This window comes from Momordica charantia, assembly GCF_013281855.1.
Source record: "Momordica charantia cultivar OHB3-1 chromosome 10 unlocalized genomic scaffold, Mcharantia_2.0 BLBB01000010.1, whole genome shotgun sequence".
NCBI lineage: Eukaryota > Viridiplantae > Streptophyta > Magnoliopsida > Cucurbitales > Cucurbitaceae > Momordica > Momordica charantia.
Window position 1 is genome coordinate 13,776,649 of NW_028275158.1, and position 6,803 is coordinate 13,783,451.

At 44.2% G+C, this 6,803-nt stretch overlaps 1 non-coding gene across 1 annotated transcript; it reads right to left on the bottom strand.

Moving 5' to 3' along the window:
- Positions 1–6,495: 6,495 nt before the first annotated feature.
- Positions 6,496–6,602, bottom strand: LOC148208606 (small nucleolar RNA R71). The gene has a single exon (XR_015788583.1). It is a non-coding gene; the product is annotated as a small nucleolar RNA R71 (small nucleolar RNA).
- Between the last annotated feature and the right edge of the window lie 201 nt (positions 6,603–6,803).

Here is a 6,803-nt window from a genome sequence, read left to right on the forward strand (position 1 = left end):
AACCTAATTCAAATCTTATTCAAATATATCTATCATATTTTATAGTTTAATTTCGAATCTCATTCAAAATTATAATGTATTTATATACACATTAATTGTATCTTATACAATTAACCTACATTCCCTTATATAATTTGAACACTTCAAATTCTTTCAAAAATCTAGTTAGGGGACCTAATGGACCTACAAATTATAAGCTCCAATGACCTGAGATTAATTAATCTCATTAATTAAATTAATCAACATTTATTAACTATGAGACACTCCACTAAAGACCCATAGTTGCACTCTTATGCATTGTATAACATGTTGCCCCAACATCTAAATCAAATTGTTGGCGGGCTAGAAAAGGAACCAGCCCAGCCTCTTCAAGAAACCTTTGTGTGGTAGGCGCTGCCTATTCACTCGGACAATGCTCTGAACACGAAAGTGTGCAATTCCGCTCCCTTCTCCCATGCTGAGTCACAGGCAGCGCCTCTGAAAGCACGGACGAGCCACATGCAGGGAAACTTGCACGTGTGGTTCTGGCCGGGGACCCCAGTATACTGTACTAATATGTGTAGGTCCCCGTAATTCGAGCACGGGGCTTAGTCAAGTAGAACCGGGTTGCGCTGCTGGATGCTCCGATCGAAAAAAAAATCAGTGGGGCCATGCCGGTACGACTGAATATGCGTTAGAAAGGTCAATCCCTCCCCTATGACACCAAAAAAAACCGGGCCAAACTTCTAACTGCCCGCCCGCTTCCATAGAACAATATCGTGGCAACGTAGACCTAAGTGGTCATATTGGATCCTTGGAAACCATCACAAGTACGGCCGACCTATATTTGAACGAGAATGCCGTGTCGTCCAGCGAAGCCTAGAAGAAGGTGACTCGAGCAGACAGCTGACTCCTTTCCAATAGAAAGGAATAGCCAAACCAAACCAGCTGGCTGGTCAATCTCAAAGATCTTATCGACCGGCAAACCGGAGACGAACGACCACGGTCCCGACCTTACCAGCACCGGAGGTTTACTAATCAATGAACCCCCGAAACCTACTTTCTTTTCTGACAAAATGAACCAAGCCTAACCGGTCACGACATGTTGTTGATATTGATTGAGTTTGAGGGAATTTCGTTGACTGAATCCATCCATAAACCTAGACCCCGACAACCTTCGTAACCAAAGCGTCACGACAACATCCAAAGGTCACTTTTAGATTCTTAAGTCGGTGAGCAAGGAGGAGCACGTAGGAATGCCGACCACTACATAAATAAGCCACTTGTGGCTGAGAGAAAGCGAGCAGTACCTTGTCTTGTATAGGTTGGGCTCCGGCTTGAAGAAGCGAGCCCAACGTAGAGAAAGCCATTGCATGCTAGCCTAGCTAGCTAGCGTTTTTCAACTGGCTGTTCTGTTAGTTGTAGCCGCCTTCCCTCCTTCTCTCACTTCGGAAAGATTTAGCAGTATTTTCTATGATGACCTGGTCGAGAGAGTATGATACATCGGTGTAAAAGATTGAGTGGGATCTGTGAGGTTGGTTATAGTAAGGCCTAGCCGGAAAGTGTTCTTGCCTCTATCATTAGCTCGGGTAGTCGCCGTTTCTGGTGTTTCAGTCACCTTTCAATGGCTCCCTTAATTATGTGCGAGGAATTTCCCTCGTCGAGTAATGGGAAGCGGGCTAGTCCCCGAAAATGCCCGTTCCTTTGTCGTTGGGGCTCAAAATCTTCCTTGCTGAGACTTGACTTGTAGTCTTGCTACACTACACGACACGAGTGACGGGTGAAGTTGAAGCAGACACGGTCAGTATAAAGAATGTTTCTCGAGCTCAGGTACGGGTGACTCAGTCACATGTGCTCGACTGAATATGCAGCCATGGAACTGCAGAATCCCTCGTGAGACTCCAGTTCCGGTCAATCGTGCTTGTCAGCCTTCATCACCGCAGGGCGACCCGACTGAACAAATGCGGTGACGCCACTTGTGTAGCGAGGGGTTTTCCGCAGTGGAACCTGTCGACGTTCAGTCTATGAATCCACAGTGGAACGTTCTCAATTCAAAGTGGACTTTGGGGTCAAAGCCTAGACCAAAGGTGCCTAATAGCGTAGGGAGACTCATCGGGTAGCAAATCCCATCCTCAGCTAAACCAAGCCCCGGGTGGTAGCCTAATCGAAGAAGTTGAGCTTGTGCCCAAGCCCACCTTTTTCTAAAATATCAACGTGGTCTCGAGGAGGTTTGAAACCCTCATCGCGAATTTCATGTGGGATATCCACCAAAGGATACCAAGAATGGTCGTAGATCAATACATGATCGAGGAGAAGGGACTGAACGTCAAATGAAGCTTGGGTTGACGGGGTCGCTATTAAGGTAGAGACATCATCCGTTCATAGGAAACTTTATACTGATATGATATGAGGATGCCACAACCAAGTTGGCGTGGATCCAAGGTCATTCTAGCAACATTTTCGATTGTAGTATATCCGCTACATGGAATAGAGTTAACCGAACAAGGGGTCCCACTTGGAGATTCAGTCGAACTACTATACCTTGCGCGGTTCGAGTGGTCCCGTCATATGCACAAGCAGCTGTAGTGAGGAGCAAACCTGGAAGGGTCCAAATTCAACTGCCTGGTTGTACCCAATATGTAAATATGAAATCCTGCACCAGTTTCGATCGACGATCCTCTTTATTTGGTAGTGGTCGACTAAGGCCTCTACATGCAGGGGTCGAGTATGGGGATAGCGGTCAAAATCCTTCTGAGTTCAGGTAATTTGTTGGGGAGAAAATAGACAGCCCACCATAGCTTGCAAACCCTCACTCAGGTGAAATGGAATTAGGAGCGCTCGCTTGTGCTAGCCTTTGACAGCTCGATGGACTTGTGAAGTGGACAGAAGTTCCATGATCGAGATCAGGGCAGGAAGATTTTCTTCAACAGGTTGGGTCTGTAGGAGATATAATATAAAAGGATGGCTTCGAAAAAGCAGGCTGAATCCCAACAGGTTGGTTGAGACTGTGGCTGCGAATGAGAATTTTGTTGGTGGTATTGACTGATGCTGTCTGTAGCACAAGGGAAGGGTATTGATGCAAAGATCATCAAGCCTCAATGGAATGGGCCTAGCCAAGTATGGGATAGCCATTCTGCTAGGCTTCCTCGCCATGTTGATGGAGGCCCTGACCGCTGCTTGGGGTGGGGTAGCATAAGTCGTTTCCAGTGAAGGGGTGAGCGGTTCTCGAGGAGCGAAGCCGCTTTACCGAGTTTACGAGGTGAAGGAGCGATAACTTCGAGGACTGAAATGTTTGGAGTAGTCTAATATTGTTGAGAATTTTGTGCTACAAAAATGGGCATAACCATAGGAGAAGGAATCGTCACTAGCGGTTGTTTAGGTGCCGTAGACTGCTTGTTCCATAACAGGGTGGCACAGCACCATAAGGATGAGAAGTCTTATTAAGGCTAGCTTGTTGTTGTTTTGGCATGCTTGAAGACGTTTGGCTCTCCATGGGAGCCTTGCCCTCTCTCTTCACATGGTTCACGAACCCACTTCCTGACTATGTGAAGAGAGAGGTTCGATGGAGCAGCGGTGGATGTTGGGGGTTGTCTCGAATTCCCATCGACGTTTTTTCTTACCCTCGTCAACGAGGTATTGAAAAAAAAAGCCTAATAGCTCGCATATGTTAGTGCTATACCCGGATGGAATTTTTATATTTGTTGGGGTCATAGCCTAGAAGCTTAGGTTCTGGAGGCGGGTGGGCAAGCCCATCATGTTTAATGAACTTTACTTGTCAAAGAGAACCCAGTCCGCAAAAGAAGTAGTCAATTGTCGACGCCTACGCTGGCCATTGCTTTGACCTTTCCAACTTGACTGTTGATGTTGAACAGGAGCACTCTGGACTGTCGAAGCGATGGGAGCTACCTGGTGTGGCTGGCTTATTTTGATGTTGTTGGGATGAAGGAGATCGATTTTTTTGCCCTAATTGGAGTGGAGCACAGGAGTCTTTCTGTGGAGATGGTTTACATTGAACTTGAGATTGCTGGTAGGTTTGGGAGTGGAACTTTTTTTGCTGAGAAGCAGGTTGTTACTGCTGGGTTGTCACAACTTGGACGTTGTTCCATCTCCCCCTACGTCCCCTTTGGTTGCCTTGAAGTTGCTGGGGAACAGGGAGGGTGAGAACATAGAAGACTGATATCAATTTGAAATCTTTTTCGGTATAGCTCCACTCCCGGGATGGCTGCAAGGAAAATGGATAGCGATCAATAGATACGAAGGGGAGGGCAGGGTAAAAAATGGAACTAGATGGATGCATGCATTAGCGGTTGAGGTGCCAGGAGAGAAAGTCGTAGCCACAATCTGGAACATGCATGAAGCGACCGATTTTTTCGCGTGAGCTAATTCATCCCTAAACCATATGGTTTACGGATGAACAAAGAACTATATGCTCTCTATCGTTCGACGGTAGGAATAGGTGGGAGTGAGACCCAAAATAGGGAAGGAATTGATGCAAAAGCGGTGTAGCGTTGAACCGCTGCTTGCTTGCATAATGAGTGAGCCGGGAAACGGGAAGTGATTACGCTTGTTTACATGCGTAAAAAGAAGGTTTTAGATGCTGTTTTTACTATGTTTTAACTTTGTTTCGGACTTTTTCTCGGTCGTTTGAGTTCCAATTCATGCAAAATTCATATATGATGGTTTGTGGTTGGCTTATATTGTATTTATGACATATTAGGACCATTTGGGAGTGCAAATTAATCAAAAGAATCAAAAAGACGGAAAAACTATCATTGGAGGCGTCAGGCGCTTGGTAGGCTGCAGAAAACCTGGTTTTCTTCCAACTTTTCCCTTAATGAAACGCATCTTCCAATGCGTTTTGGTGGTTCCAACCGATGCATACGTGTAGAAGAAGTGTTCCACTAATAGTTTGAGCACGATTTAGTTAGTCAAAGGAGTTGGAAATGGGTGATCCACCAGCGTTTTAGGGACCTACCTAACCAATTCTGCACAGCTATAAATTCTGCACAGCTTCTCCACCAAAATCATCAAGCCTTGCTTCCTTCTCTTGATCATTCTTAGTGTTTCTTTGTTGTTTTCTAAGTACTTTTGAGTTGCTTTCATTAGTTGCTTTTAGTTTTTAAATCCCGAGCACTTTACATTCCTTTATTAAGCCACTGTAAGTCTTAACAAGTCAATACTGAAAAGGTTGCTTATTTGCATTGTTGAGTGGTTAAACCGAGGAGAGGAGCGCCTTAGACATAAGGGTTCCGATTAAGTAGCCTAGACATAGGACCTTAACCCGAGGTTGCGACTATTTCCATCCTAAAACTAAGATATCTCTCATAATAGACATATTAGGGAATGTCTTAGGACTTTGAACTTGCTTAGACATAAGTCAAGTGAAAAGCGTAGTCGTTGGTTCCTAAAGTAAAATGCATATCGTCCTTAGCGTATCCATGATTCTTTGTTGGCTAACTTGAAGTAATTCGGGCTAGGTTTTACCATTATAAGACCAAATCCCAAATCCAAAACCATTATTTGTGACCACTTCCCATTTTACAAGAATCACTCATTTCAACGTTCACTATTCATTAAAACTTTAGAGTTTGGAAATTATTTAGAAGTCCTTGAGGATCGATACTTGGATACTCCATCCATTTTATATTACTCTGACAGATGTGCGCTTGCATCTATAGAATTGTTACCACGCTTAGTGCGTGCGTTCAGCATAACCTCAGTCAAGTTTTTGGCGCCGTTGCCGGGAACTTTAGTTTTAAAATTATTTTAAAATTCTTTTAGCTTTTATTTTTGTGAATTGTTGTTGGGTGTAATTTTCATCCACTTTTTTTGTTCTATATTTTTGGTCGTTTATCTCACAAGGGTAAGTTAAAGTGCATGAGCACAAGATCTTTTCTTCTACCCCTTGACCCTGAGATTGAGCGGACCCTTCGAAAAACTCGAAAGGAGCAAAGACTTCGAAAACAACTAGAAAAGCAAAAAGAGAGAGAAGGTGAAATCAGTCCTGAAAGTGAGGTAGAGAGTACGAGCACATCAATGGCAGATATTCCACCTTGTGATCCGGTTGATCCACCTGCTGTTAACGGTAATATGAGGGATCACGCAAGAAATAATGAATATAACCATATCCAGATGGTGGACAACAGAGACGTGGCAATGCGAGAATATGCCACCACGGCTTTTCAGAACTTTGATTCAGGGATAGTCAACCCTATTCCAGCCCACGCAAACTTTGAGCTTAAACCAATGATGTTCCAAATGTTGCAGACAATTGGACATTTTGGAGGGTAGGAACATGAGGATCCACATGATCATCTGAAATCATTCATTCAAATTGCAAATGCATTTCGATTACCTGGTATAACAGACGATGCTCTTAGACTAACACTTTTTCCATTTTCTTTGAAGGACCAAGCTAGAGCATGGCTCAATGCATTTCCACCGGGATCCATCACCACATGGGGGTCGTTAGTGGAAAAGTTCTTAACAAAATTCTTCCCACCTACTCGCCACGCTAATATCAGAGAGGAGATCATCTCCTTTAGACAGTATGATCGTGAACCTGTTCACGAGGTGTGGGAAAGATTTAAAGAACTAATCAGGAAATGTCCGAACCATGACTTGCCGACATGCATCCAGATAGAACATTTCTTTAGAGGTTTAGATCATCCTACTAAGATGATGCTAAACAATGCTGCCAACGGAGCCTTTACAAAGAAGACATTCAACGAGATAGTCGACATCCTAAATGACTTAGCTTCACACAACGAACTATGGTGTTTGCAAAGATCTAGGGCAGCACCAAAGAAGCAAGATCCAGCTGG